Here is a 15,422-nt window from a genome sequence, read left to right as displayed (position 1 = left end):
TTCATCTTATTCTTGCATCTTTCCTACTACAAATTGTGAATCCCAATTTTGCACTGGGTGACTGCATATCATGTTTTCTTTGAAGAAGTATATCATAGTATTATTAATTATCCATCAAATAGATTTTTAGCGCAACAGTTGGATTGTTTGTGTGTAATTAGATGGTCACAGTTTCGAGTAGCGAAATCAGCCTCTTGCAAATATAAGATAAAAGGCTATCCCATCATCAAGGTAGCTTTAAGGAACCAAGCTGTTATTGTTAATCAGAAGTAAATTGAGTTGGTATATGGAATTCGTAATCGACATTCTGAAAGCTTCTTGTTGAACAAAAGAGTTCCTGTGCTAGTAAAGTTCCACTTTTATTATGTGCTGCTCAGTCACACTGTTGTAAAATTTACAACTTGCTTGTGTTTTATGATATTTGGTCAAATATTTCATACTGCATCTTTGGTTTGTGGCTTTCTTGAGTTTAAAGCTTAGTAGAGCGTTTCATGTATTTGATATGCTGGAAAAGGATTTCAGGGCATAATATTAATGCATGGTATATATTAAAGTATATACTGTTTGTGATGTATATATAGGTGGCCCAAACTGAAAAATACCAGTGAATTGAATGGATGTGCCTTGAGAACCACTTCAGCAAATCTCTCTCACTCAGAACCTGTCATCTTTGTCTGTGGCCCCAACTCAACCTCTACACAGATGAACATAAGATCTCTCTCACTCACTCTTTCTCTCTCCACAGCTCAACAATTCAATTCATAGAGCTCAAAAGAAAAATCAAAGTTTTGAGTAAGTGAAGAATCACATGGGAAAGTTCAATAAATGAATTACAGAATTTTTAAAAAAAATTATTTGAATTTTTTTCGATTTTTTTAATTTCTGAAAATTAATTTTCAAAATTTTTAAATTGTTGGAAGATAGTGTGAAGAAAAATCTAGTGTTGAGAGAGCATGTTAAGAATATGTTCTTTACTTAATCTAATCATTGAATCCAACTTTCCCATGGTGGGAAAGGATTAACCTTTCCCATGTGAACACACCAACAACCATGTCATTATCTATGTTTACCACCACTAGTGGTCACTACTTTGGACTTACATTGCCAACCAGAACCATCCAAACATAGAAAAGGTATGCTAGAATTGAGACTTTGTGCTTATTCAAGCAACTATTAACCATCAATATGCATGCAAAGGACTATTGTTTTCATTTTAAAGAAAGTACAAAGTCTATACTGTGTTGTAACTCACTGCCAGACAAGCTACAAAACTCAAGGTTTTTATATTGTCCTATCCTATGATTTTGGAGGATATCGACCAAATGCTTCCTTTCTCCATTGCTCAGTGTAGTTAATAGTTGATGCAACTAGTTTCTTCACCGTTTTCATAACACTTCGCCTACAAGCAACTCTGTGGTTGAACCATACCAGATGCGGTTCCTGCAACGTGGTTGCATAAAGCTTTGGGGACTTGGTTTTTGTAAGAGAGCTTCAAATCTTCTAGCTTTATTCTTCTGCAAGGTTGCTTTGAACTGCACTCAAATCTCACAGCAACCTTTGTTGCTGATGTTCCTTGAATGTCTTTGTATAAAACATCACTAATCATGATTCCAGATGCCTGTTAAAGAAAATACCAAAAAATAAAGCTTAGCATAACAAACAATTATTCACCTTCAAATGTCAAAAAGTATAATTAGCAAAGGTTATCATTATCGTAGGTCCAAATGACCCTTGAACTAAAATTATTCTTGGAAAAGAAATGCTCACCTCATTCGAGCAGCCTTTGTAAAGTGGGCAGTAATGTTGGTCTATTAGAATGGGGTTTTGGACATCAATCATTGTTGCATGTACAAAATGAACATGTCTTACAAATCCATTGCTAGGCTTCCCCCATGATTTTATTCTAAAGCCATTTTGAGTCTTAGTGAATGTAGTTGATTTGACTGTCACATTTTTAACACCTGGTTCATTCAGTTTCCATCCTAAGCTTCCAATGCTACAACAAAAGTAAGTGTATGTAGTAACAATAGATAAATTAGTACTGTATAATGTCATAGACTGTATTATCAGACCTAATTCAAACATGGAAAGTTGTATCATTGATTCAGAAAACAATTAAGTTAATTTTTTAGATGAAGTAAATTTAAAATAATGACCTTATTCCATGCCCAGGTCCGCATTCAACGTGTTCGATCCACAAGTTTCTAGTGCTAGGACCGATTGAGATGCAATCATCCCCTGTTCGTATTCTAGGTTTGAGAATGGTGATGTCAGAGGATGATTGGACATGAATGCCGTCAGTATTGGGACTATTTTTTGGAGCAATGATCTTCACTCCATCTACTTTGACATTTCGACATTCACGGATCACTATATGGAACATTTGACTATTGAGAGACGTCAAGCCTGTGATGATAATGTTGTCCGAGTTGAAATTCCAAGTGTCTGCTTGCACATAAACACAAAAAATTGTCACGTGTTAGCATAATTTATGTAAAATAGTGCACAAAAAATTGTGATTACTGAGATACTGAGTTCCATTTCTAACGATAAAAAAACTACTTACCGCAGCTCCCATTGGGCAAGATTTCCCGGAGTTCTTACAATCCCACAAGGAAGTGCCTTTCCCATCAAGTACACCACCATGAATTTTAACACCACTAACATTCTCAAACGTTAACCAATAACTTGCTTCTCCTATGACATGATAATCACTAGGAGCAACCAATGTGCCATCAATGATTATAGAGATATCCTTGTTGGTACATTCTCCTCTAAATGTGACCCTTCCAAGCAAAAATTTCCCATGTGGCACGTAAATGGTTGAAGGCACAAGCTTTGTTCCATGCAACAAGGAAGGATTTTGTGGAATCGGTTTGACCATTTGGTTTGGCTCCAAAATCAACCACATTGTAGGTAGTTGATTTGGCCAAGGTTGAATTGAATAATAATGAGTATAATAATAAAATGTAAAATGTTTTAAGAGAAAGAAGAGAAGAATGAGTAGTTTTTGTTGTTGGGTTTGTCATTTTGGAAAGTGAAACGAAATAGCAAAAGTGAGAGTTTGGATTTCTATCTAGAGCTTCAACTTCCGTTTCCAAATAATATTATTAATTTTGACTATATATTTAGTTTTTCTACGTTTCAACATGACAAGTTTATGTTTGGTTTTCGTTTAGCAAATTTTCACTCTCAAGAACCGTTTCCTGTCCTAGAGTGGGAGAGTGGGAATCTGAGTGGTTTAGGGGTGTGTGAAGAAGAACCGTTTTATTAAGAGGGGTTCCACTTGAACAAATAAACGTGAATATTAACTGTGAGATTAATACAAAGTAAATAACGAACTCCGTATAAAGGGGTAATATAACGAGTAGCTTATAGTTTTTTATTGAAATTTCAAAATAGCTCTTCTTTATACACTTTGATAGTTAAAAAAAATACTCTCTAACTTGAAATAGTTTCTCAAATTTCAATGCTGACTTTAGCTCTTGTTATATAGTGACTGACATGACATAGATAAATATTTATATGAATTAATATAAAAATAAATAAGTTTATTGATGGATTAATATGATAATATTAACGAAACATTTTAATGTAAACACTATTTTAATTAACAATTGTGTATAATCAAAGACATGAAATTTTAATATATTGAAGAATTACCTTGTTACACAATAATCAAAATGAGTTATTCCAAAATATAAAAATTGTGTTTTTAGTAGTAAAAAGAGGTGGATATTCTTCAACTCAGGTGGGATTTGGGACTACAAAACATGAGTTGAATTTTTATAATAATTTGTCGATTTGATATATTGAATAAGAATTTTCAATTTATCGGTCGCATTGGTAAAATATAAGGTTTATAATGAGTTTCTCTCAAAAAAAAAAAAAAAATTAGTTTTTGAGTGGAGTACCCTACTTGGAGTTATTGCTAGAATAAGTTGGTCCTCCTCATATAAGTTTTATTTTTAAGTTACATTTTTGAGAATGCATATATTGTTTATGAACAAATTCAAATATAAAAAGTTTAGACACACTTATACAAATGTTATTTTTTCTTCTAAGATAAATTGGTTTAACGATGTTGAATGATGTGACTAATTTATTTATCATTTAATTTTATTTATTGATGTGTGTGTACCCAAATAATTTTATTTATTTTTTTGAAAGAAAGATGCTTATAGCATTTCATTAATAATAACTTGTTCAATACAACGAGGTACATATAATAGGTAATGGGACTAGCTGACAATGTGGCAACCCCCGCTAAAGTGTAAGCTACTTCATTTGTTTGTCGCCTGCTAAACTCGACCTTAGAGTTTGTAAAAAGTGTGATGAACATTTGTCGGCAAACTGAGAGGATATGACTAGTCTTTGTAACATCCAGCCGATTCTGATGAAAGGCATCCACGGTGACCTTAGAGTCGGAGCAAAAGTCTACATGATCGAAGAACATATCGCTCAACCATTCCAAGGCATAAAAAAGAGCTAGAGCTTCACCCATATGAACGGAGCAAATTAGATAAACGGGAATAATTTTAGCTAAGATAAAAGTACCTTCCTCATCTCTAATACAAAGGCCAATTCCCGTGCTGTTTTGGTGCTCGGAAAAAGCAGCGTCCATGTTGCTAATATTCCCGTGTTGTTTTGGTGCTCAGAATAATTTTATTTATGTTTATATCTATGTAAGACTTTCTCATTTTATGAGATAAAAAAGATTTGATGCATTAATTGATTTTTTTAACAAATGTGAGGTTATACGTTTTGCTTATAATTAAGATCGAATAAAAAACTTATTATATATGTATATAATATTAAAGGGTTAAATAAAAAAAATTATATAAAAAACAAAATGAAATTTTTTTGGAGGGGTGAAAACATCAAATTTCATTCTAAAAATCTAAAAATTAGATAAAATTTTTGTTTGCATATCAAACATCAAGTCTAAAATTCATTCAAAAACATGATTGAAAAATTATATCCTTAAAAAAATGATTGAAGAATTATATACTTAAACACTAAAAACTCACATCAAAATAAAATCATAATTTAAATCTTGAAAAATCCATATACAAATTGAAAAAAAGAAGGAAATGATGTGGAAAAAAAATTCGTAAATTAAATTAAGGGAGGAAGAAATAATTTATTTGGAGGTGTAATCATACAATAATTTTTCCAAAGTGAGGTCGGAAGATTGAGATAAACTGTATGTAACTGAAATTGTACGGAAAAAAACATGTTTTAAGGAAGAGACAGTTGAGTTCAACATGAATTTATAAGGATTGGTAGTTAGGTTGGGCCTGATTCTGATTTGCGGCGCCGCCGCCGCCACCACCATGGGTCGTTTTTCAAGGTCCTCCTTTCTCTCTTCAAGTTTCCAGCAGCTCCTCCGTCGTCAGTTTTCGTCAGAGTCGTCGTCAGTGAAACGGGTGCGGAACATATGGATATCGGGGCTTAACGACGTTCCTAGCAAGGCCAATAGATTACAGGATGACTTAAGTAGAGAAGAGGAGATATATTATGCTAAATTTTACGGTTTTATAAAACATACTATCTGCTATATACAGGGGAGACGCCCAGCTATCAATTCTTTCGTCTGGAAAAACTATCAAAACTATTTGGTAGATACTCATCAAATTTCACCTTTTCAATACTTATTACATTCTTAGGACTTAGTTTAGTAAGTTGTTCTAATTGTCTTTCAAGTATAGTCACATAATTCTCTCGACATGCCGCGAATTGGTTAGTGCGTGGTTCATGTTACTTTTGTGAATTGGTTTGCACTAATTTCACTGTAATTCGTCGAGTTGAACCGAGACAAGTGGGTGAAGATTGAAGAAAGACGAAGAAGAGGTTGAGTAGGAGATAAAAGAAAGAAAAACTTCAGGTGGGGCGAATACATTTTGCAAGAAAACCTTTTTTGAGCCTTTGAGAAAGAGGACGTCTCTTGCAAAATAACATTGATACAAAAAAGAAAGAAAGAAAGAAAGAAAAAAAACTAAACATAAAAAAATATTTTGGAAACTGTACACTAGTTTGCTGCAGTTCGCTACTATAATCCTTCTACCTTTTTGCAATATTAAGATAGCTTACTATACTTAATTAGGTATTACTAGTACTACGAACCGATGCGTACCGGAGCTCTATACCCCATATATACCGAATTCTTCTCAATTATGTGACTATTGGCGGTGGTGGTGGTAGTAAACTGATATACATATATCGTCAAGCCTTCAGTTTATGTTGTTTATATTATTTCTTACATTCACTTTCTTTATAAATAATAATCATATAAATTTTTTCCTTGCAGATTAACATAATTCACTCACCTGATTTCACTCTTGAGGAGGTTCAGACTGCTTTGCCTGCCTTTGATTGCGGTGCCATTCTTGCTCTTTCTAGCGTTGCTGGGGTGCATAATGTTCCCTATTTTGTATCATTGGGAAAAGGATGGAAGTAAAGATCTGACAAACTTGACCCACAAATCACTTGGGCACAAAATTATTGTCTGACCCGGCAAGTGTTTTTCATACTTTTTAGCTTCTGGAGCAAGTTTCGCATGTCTATAGTGGTGACTCTCTGCTGGTGGATCCTATCATTAAATGAATCCCACCATCATTAATTATATTTCATTTTTTTTTTTAAATTTTATGTGTTTTATCTCTCCAAATTGAAGAAATGGAGAAACACATAAATGAAGAGGATCCTAACCCCTCTCTGCTATGTCGTGACTTGTTTCTATAGTACTCCTCCGTCCCAAATTGTATGACGTTTTGGACATTTCACACATATTAAGAAATGTAATTAATATTGTGTGGGAAAGAGATATTATGAGTTGTTTTACAAAATTGTCCTCAATAAATGATATGGGAAAGATAAATGAAGGAATTAAAAGAAGAGAGAGTAATAAATAGTTAAGGATATAATAGGAAAAGTAACATTAATTTTTCATTGGTATTGTAAAGCGACATACAATTTAGGATAAATATTTTTTCTAAAGTGACATACAATTTGGGACGGAGGGGGTAAAAGAAGTTTTAATATGTAAAGTGGAGTAGACACAGCATGTAATCAAAGAAATATAAAAGAAGTTTTAATACTACTTTTTTTTAATGGATAATAGAAAAATTAAACGTACATGTTTAGGATTTGTTACATATCTTTGGTATAGCTCCTCTCGCTTCTGCTTTCTTGAACCAATCACGATGCTGCAAACATATTAATAAAAATGTTAAGAGCAATGTTTTTGAAGGAAGAGCATACACCCCTGCATATTAAGCCACATCTCTCCATTTTATTGTTTTATTTCTTTCAAAACGAAAGTCATTTACATTGTTCAATAAATGGTGTAACCTTACCGCATGTAAAACGTGATCGTGGGTTTTATCGAGCTATAAGAACAAGATTGGTTGAACCAATTCCATTATATTTCTAGCATCATATTTTGAAAGCTACAAACATATTAGTAAAAATGAAGGAAGAGCATGCACCCTTGCATATTAAGCCAAACCACCTTATTTTATTGTTTTATTTATTTTAAAATGAACTGTCATTTACATTTTTTACTATAGAATTAACTCAATTTTCCCCAATTGTATCTTCTATTATTTAATGTGAACAAAAAACGAAATGACGAAAAACCCACGAGCAGCTCGTCTTGTATTCGTGGGTTTTATCTATATACTAATAAGAAAAGAAATGTCCCTTGAATTTACCATTTTGCCCCTAAGGGGCAATTTGGTAATCTACTTATTGGTTGAGTTTTTTTTTTTTTAACAATTGCTTATGAATTTCCATTTTTGCCCCTAACCAATTTTTTTAATTATTTTCTAATTTTTATATTTTTAATAACTTTTAATTACTTTCCAATTTTTATATTTTTAACTTTTTCAACTTTTTATCCCAAATTCAGTTGTTTCTACATTGCCGTTGTGGGAGATTAAAGTATCGTTTGACCCGACATTTTTTAAACTTCTCTACATTTTTAAGGAGAAGTTAGGTCAAACACAATATCAATTAAGTACTTACTAAAAAAAATACTTTTAGAACAAATAGGTTAAATATAGGGTTAATATTGCATCACCGATTAACATTTACAAATAAGAGATGACATTTTGCATAAATTAAATCTAGGGTTAATATAGTAAAGTCACACGAAAAAATTAGGTTAAATATAGGGCTAATATTGCGTCACGGGTTAACATTTAGAAATAAGAGATGACATTTTGCATAAATTAAATCTAAGGTTAATATAGTAAAGTCACACGAAAAAATTAGGTTAAATCTAGGGTTTAATATTGCGTCACGGGTTAACGTTTATAAATAAGAGATGACATTTTGCATAAATTAAATCTAGGGTTAATATAATTTGTTTAGTAAAATTAAGGAGAAAAATTAGAAGCGATTTGTTTATTTTGATTTCCCTAACAATTAACGTTAACATTTTGATTAAATTAAATAGGGTTAATACAGTAAAATTAAGCAAAGAAGTTAGGTGAATTCTAGGGCAAAATTTTGCGTCCGGATTAACTTTAAGAAATAAAATAAAATAGCTTAAGTATAGCAAGACGAGTTAACATTTATAAGTAAGAGATTAAGTTAAGTATAGATAGACGGGTTAACAGTTATTCCTTTCCAAAAAAACAGCATATAATTGGGAACATACTTTTATTTTACTTTAGATAAACATTAATTGCAAAAGTGTGGAGGGAAAAATTAGGTTAAAAATAGAGATGACATTTTGCATAAATTAAATCTAGGGTTAATATAGTAAAGTCACGCGAAAAAATAGGTTAAATATAGGGTTAATATTGCATCTCGGGTTAACATTTAGAAATAAGATATGACATTTTGCATAAATTAAATCTAGGGTTAATATAGTAAAGTTACACGAAAAAAATTAGGTTAAATCTAGGGTTAATATTGCGTCACGGGTTAACATTTAAAAGTAAGAGATAAGAGATGATATTTTGCATAAATTAAATCTAAGGTTAATATAGTAAAGTCACACGAAAAAATTAGGTTAAATTTAGGGTTAATATTGCGTCACGGGTTAACGTTTATAAATAAGAGATGACATTTTGCATAAATTAAATCTAGGGTTAATATAATTTGTTTAGTAAAATTAAGGAGAAAAATTAGAAACGATTTGTTTATTTTGATCTCCCTAACAATTAACGTTAACATTTTGATTAAATTAAATAGGCTTAATACAATAAAATTAAGCAAAGAAGTTAGGTTAAATCTTGAGCAAAAATTTGTGTTTGGGTTAACTTTAAGGAATAAGATATTATAATAGTTGTTATGTTATTTTTTATGTAGTGTTTTAGGTTCTGTGTTGCAAAATTTTGGTTTACGCAACTTTGATTTTCACATTTATAAAGGACAACAATTTTCTGTAATTTATAAGATTTCTCCTTCGAAACTAAATTTTAAAAAAATATGTTATTCAACTCGTGCGAAGCACGGGATTGTAACTAGTTTGTGAAGGAAAAAAAAAAATGGCAAACTCGTCCTAAATTAAAGGCTTAATTGCACTTTTGGACCCCTATCTTTCTAAAAGTTGCGGTTATGATCCCCTAACTAATTTAAATATAAAACAGCGCTCTATGTTTTGATTTTTTGGCAGTTTTGAACCCCCAGTCCATTAGTGAGGTGCCATGTGGCCTTCTAAATCAAAACATAGGGGGCTGTTTTGTATTTAAATTAGTTAGGGGACCATAACCGCAACTTTTGAAAAGATAGGGGTCCAAAAGTGCAATTAAGCCTAAATTAAATTAAGGGAGGTGTAATTAAATTAAACTGTGTGTATCTGAAATGAGTAAATAGTCAATTACCCCCTGAAATTGTAACTTTCGTCAAAAACCCCCTGAATTTTGCAAAATGTCAAAAACCCCCCTGAAATTGTCAAGCGTCTGTCAATTACCCCCCTCCGTTAATTTCCTCCATCCAACATGCTGATGTGGCCGTTAACTGCCACGTGACACTGACACATGGTCAGAAAAGTCATGCCACATCATAGGGGATAATTGACTATATTTTCTTTTTTTTTTGAAAAAAATCTGATTTTTTTTTTTAAAAATCTGATTTTTTTTTTCTTTTCATAATTAACATTTGTGCTACCCATACCCCCATGAAATTAAACATTTATGTGCAAATACCACCCTCAAATTTAAAATTTATGTAGCAAATATCCCCTCAAATTTATAACTTATATGCAAACATCCTTTGCAAATGTAAAACTTATATGCAAATCACGTTCAAATTTAAAATTTATGTAGCAAATATCCCCATTAAAAAAAAAATCAGATTTAAAAAAAAATAAAATAAAAATATAGTCAATTACCCCCTATGACGTGGCATGACTTTTCTGACCATGTGTCAGTGCCACGTGACAGTTAATGTAACGCCCACTTTCGTTTAATCGTTATTTAATCGAGTTTAGGCAATTATATTATAATTATATAATATATGCATGATTTTGATATGTTTTGATGATATGATTGAGGACGTGATAAATTATGAGTTTTGGAGGATTTGATTATGATATGAGATTTATTTTATTGTTAAATAAAATAAAGATTTGAAAATAATATAAAATATTTAGTTGAGGGTTGTTTTGATATTTTAGATAGTTTTGGGGGAGAAATTGAGATAAGATAAGTAATTAGGAAGAGATATAAATAGAGAAGACCTAATTGTTAGAAAAACGGATTGTACGTGAAAACTTTTGGAAAAGGGAGAAAAAGCTTTGAGAGGAGCAAGAGACCAAGAGGGCTGCGATTTTCTTCATAACCAGGTAAGGGTGGGACTAATAACTCAGTAGCATTAACCTCTGTAATTCTGATGATTAGTTGACATAGTTAGGATTGATTTAGAGAAGTTTTGGAATTAGGTCAAAACCCTAAAAATTGAGAATAAACGGTAAAACTTGTTTAGATTGATGTAAGAATTGTCCTGTAACCTTAGAATATGTTTAGGATGAATTCTGGAATCAAAACCAAGCTTAGAACCATGTGAAACGTCGGATTTTTGTGATTTTAGGAAGCCTGGCCGTAGCGACATTCATCGCTCGCCACGGCGAGCTATGATCCTCGCCTCGCGAGTGATGAAGATTCATCGCTCGCCACGCGAGCCTTTCCCCTTCGCCTCGCGAGTTGTCTGGTGCAACTCGCCATGGCGAGCAACCTTTCCTCGCCTCGCGAGCTTAGGCAGAGTGCATGTCATATTTTGTATTTTTGACTTTTTAGTTGGACCTTGAGTGCCTTTAAGTGCCTAAACATACCTAGAGATGATTAGGAATGATTTTAGGACAGGATTGAACCCAGAACAACATCAGTTTGGGAGATTAGTGTTACTCGCCATGGCGAGTAAGTACTCTCGCCTCGCGAGTACAACCAGAAGGTAGTTGCTTGAGTGTTTGCGCGATCTGTGTCGCATGTGTTGATCAAGAGTGAACCCCTAATTGGCATTGAGACCTAGTGATGATGTTTACTGCAGCCTGTAGAGTTGCTTAAGACTATATTGATATTAATTGAGTATGAACTAATGTATTGTATATTCATGCAAGATATGAAGGTTTGATAATAATGCAATTTATGTGCTATTGATATAATGATATCATCTTGCTGTGTGACTTGTTTATGCTGCTTCTGTTATTTAACTAAGTGCATATGTATATGATAATGTTTAGCTCCAAATTATTGGATGCATGTTGATTACGATGATTACGTGTTCTGTTCATAAGTGTCCATGCATAGCATATCATTGAGCTTAGTCCTCACCACGAAAATTAGGAGCTTTGTCCTCCGCACGTTTTATAGGAGCTTTGTCCTCCGCACGATTAAAGTATATTAATACTTATGATGACGATTGGTACCACATGCATATAAGGAGTCTAAGAGCATTGTCACATTGTCATGATTAAGATGCCTTGTTGATAATGAGTGAATATGTAATTACGTGATAAGTGTTATTTGATATGTTATGATATTCCTAATTATTGAACAAACGATTACGTGATAACTGTTTAGCAATTATGCAAAGTTAATAATGGAATGATTATGTTGTTAATTTATGATTCTCAATTACATTGATTAATGTTATTGTATTATGAAATCTCACCCCTTCTGCTTGAAAATGTTGCCCTTCGTATGGGTAACTTGCAGGTGATCGTGCTTAGTGTGCAGTTGCCGTCGTGAGTGGCCTTGCCTTCACTGTGTCGTCTAGGTCGCTCTGATACGTAACGGGATGGGGTTATATGCTATAACATGCTTCATTCTCTTACGTGGATAATATGTTATTTTTATTATGTTATGGATTATGAACTATTTTTGATGGGCCTACGTGCCAAACTGATTTATGATTTTGAATTAAATATTCCGCTGCTATGTTAAAGATATTGTGAAGGTTAAATAATTATTTGACTGTTTATGGATTACGTTTCTATGTGATATCCCGTTTATGGTTTTTACTCTGATAATTGTTTATGAAATTTGTATATTGGGAAAACGGGGTGTTACAATTGGTATCAGAGCAGGTCGGTCCGTCCGGTCAATTAGAGAGTCGTGTCGAGTCTTAGTAATATTTATATTACTATCTTATGTTGTTGTTGCTACTTTTGTAGAATATCAGAAATGGCTGGAAGGAATGATGCTGCGTTAGCTGCTGCTCTACAAGCTGTTGCCCAAGCTGTGGGACAACAACCTAACGTGAATGCTGGTGCAAATGCTGAAGCTAGGATGTTGGAGACGTTCATGAAGAAGAACCCTCCGACTTTCAAAGGACGTTATGACCCTGATGGAGCCCAGACGTGGCTTAAGGAGATTGAGAGGATTTACCGGGTTATGCAGTGCACGGAGGATCAGAAAGTGCGATTTGGTACTCATCAGCTGGCCGAGGAAGCTGATGACTGGTGGGTTGCTCTTCTGCCTACCCTTGGGCAGGAGGGAGCTGTTGTGACTTGGGCTGTTTTCAGGAGGGAGTTCCTGAGAAGATACTTTCCGGAAGATGTTCGAGGGAAGAAAGAGATCGAATTCCTTGAGCTGAAGCAAGGAAATATGTCCGTGACAGAGTATGCTGCCAAGTTCGTGGAGCTGTCTAAGTTCTATCCGCACTATACTGCTGAGAATGCTGAGTTCTCGAGATGTATCAAGTTCGAGAACGGTTTGAGGCCCGACATTAAGAGGGCGATTGGATACCAACAGCTGAGAGTTTTTCAGGATTTGGTTAATAGCTGCAGGATCTACGAAGAGGATACCAAGGCTCACTACAAGGTAGTGAATGAGAGGAAGGGTAAGGGACAACAGAGTCGTCCTAAGCCGTACAGTGCCCCTGCTGATAAAGGGAAACAGAAGATGGTCGATGTTAGGCGGCCTAAGAAGAAGGATGCTGCAGAGCTTGTGTGTTTCAATTGTGGTGAGAAAGGCCACAAAAGCAACGTCTGCCCTGAGGAAATCAAGAAGTGTGTCCGGTGTGGCAAGAAAGGTCATGTTGTAGCTGATTGCAATCGCACAGACATTGTTTGCTTTAATTGCAACGGAGAGGGTCACATTAGTTCATAGTGTACCCAGCCTAAGAGGGCGCCGACTACTGGTAGGGTCTTTGCTTTGACTGGGACTCAGACAGAGAATGAGGATCGTTTGATCAGAGGTACTTGCTATATTAATAATACTCCTTTAGTTGCTATTATTGATACTGGTGCTACGCATTGTTTTATTGCTTTCGATTGTGTTTCTGCTTTGGGTCTTGATTTGTCTGATATGAATGGAGAGATGGTTGTCGAAACTCCGGCTAAGGGTTCGGTGACTACTTCTCTCGTATGTTTGAAATGTCGTTTGTCTATGTTTGGTCGTGATTTCGAAATGGATTTAGTTTGTCTACCTTTGAGCGGTATGGATGTGATTCTGGGTATGAACTGGTTAGAGTACAACCACGTTCTTATTAATTGTTTTAGCAAGTCAGTGCATTTCTCTTCCGTCGAAGAGGAAAGTGGTGCGGAGTTTTTATCTACTAAGCAGCTGAAGCAACTGGAACGCGATGGTATCTTGATGTTTTCGTTAATGGCTACTTTATCTACTGAGAATCAAGCAGTGATTGATAAGCTACCGGTGGTGTGTGAATTTCCTGAAGTTTTTCCAGATGAGATTCCTGATGTGCCTCCAGAGAGAGAAGTTGAGTTTTCTATTGATCTTGTTCCTGGAACGAAGCCGGTCTCGATGGCACCTTATCGTATGTCTGCTTCTGAGTTATCTGAGTTGAAGAAACAGTTGGAAGACTTGCTTGAGAAGAAGTTTGTTAGACCAAGTGTTTCACCTTGGGGAGCGCCGGTTTTGCTAGTAAAGAAGAAAGATGGTAGTATGCGGTTGTGTATTGATTATCGACAGTTGAACAAGGTAACTATCAAGAACAGGTATCCACTTCCGAGAATTGATGATTTGATGGATCAGCTAGTGGGAGCACGAGTTTTCAGCAAGATTGATTTGAGATCAGGTTATCACCAGATTAAAGTAAAGGATGAAGATATGCAGAAGACGGCTTTCAGAACGCGTTATGGTCACTATGAATATAAAGTTATGCCTTTCGGTGTGACCAATGCACCTGGAGTGTTTATGGAGTATATGAATCGCATCTTCCATGCATTTTTGGATCGGTTTGTGGTTGTGTTTATCGACGATATTTTGATCTACTCCAAGACTGAAGAAGAACATGCTGAGCATCTGAAGATTGTCTTACAAGTGTTGAAAGAGAAGAAACTTTATGCGAAATTGTCTAAGTGTGAATTCTGGTTGAAAGAAGTGAGTTTTCTAGGCCATGTTATTTCCGGAGATGGTATTGCTGTGGATCCGTCTAAAGTCGAAGCTGTATCGCAATGGGATACTCCTAAGTCCGTTACTGAAATTAGAAGCTTCTTGGGTTTAGCTGGTTACTATAGAAGGTTTATTGAAGGATTTTCTAAGTTAGCTCTTCCGCTAACGCAGTTGACTTGTAAAGGTAAAACTTTTGTGTGGGACGTCCAGTGTGAGAAAAGTTTCGGTGAATTGAAGAAGCGTTTGACGACTGCTCCAGTGTTAATTTTGCCGAAGTCGGATGAACCTTTTGTGGTATATTGTGATGCGTCCAAGTTGGGTTTAGGAGGTGTGCTTATGCAAGAAGGTAAAGTGGTAGCTTATGCTTCAAGACAGTTGAGAGTTCATGAGAAGAATTATCCTACGCATGATCTCGAGTTGGCGGCCGTAGTCTTTGTATTGAAGATATGGAGACATTACTTGTATGGTTCGAGATTTGAAGTGTTTAGTGATCACAAGAGTTTGAAGTATTTGTTCGATCAGAAGGAATTGAATATGAGGCAGCGAAGATGGCTCGAATTGTTGAAGGATTATGACTTTGGTCTGAATTACCATCCAGGTAAAGCTAATGTTGTT

At 34.6% G+C, this 15,422-nt stretch overlaps 1 protein-coding gene and 1 pseudogene across 1 annotated transcript in view; one reads left to right on the top strand and one right to left on the bottom strand.

Annotated features, from left to right (window-relative positions):
* Positions 1-1,324: 1,324 nt before the first annotated feature.
* On the bottom strand, positions 1,325-3,029 carry LOC11426601 (polygalacturonase-like; annotated as a pseudogene).
* Positions 3,030-5,808: 2,779 nt separating this feature from the next.
* Positions 5,809-15,422, top strand: part of LOC11412926 (elongation factor G, mitochondrial) — a 33,772-nt gene continuing 24,158 nt past the window's right edge. Inside the window, exons 1-2 of the mRNA XM_024777470.2 lie at positions 5,809-5,887; positions 6,311-6,412. The gene's annotated coding sequence lies outside the window, so the exon portion shown is untranslated. The remainder of the gene's footprint in view (positions 5,888-6,310; positions 6,413-15,422) is intronic.

The sequence above is a fragment of the Medicago truncatula genome, chromosome 2, assembly GCF_003473485.1.
Source record: "Medicago truncatula cultivar Jemalong A17 chromosome 2, MtrunA17r5.0-ANR, whole genome shotgun sequence".
In the NCBI taxonomy this organism is placed as follows: Eukaryota; Viridiplantae; Streptophyta; class Magnoliopsida; order Fabales; family Fabaceae; genus Medicago; species Medicago truncatula.
This window is presented reverse-complemented; position numbering and strand designations above follow the sequence as displayed.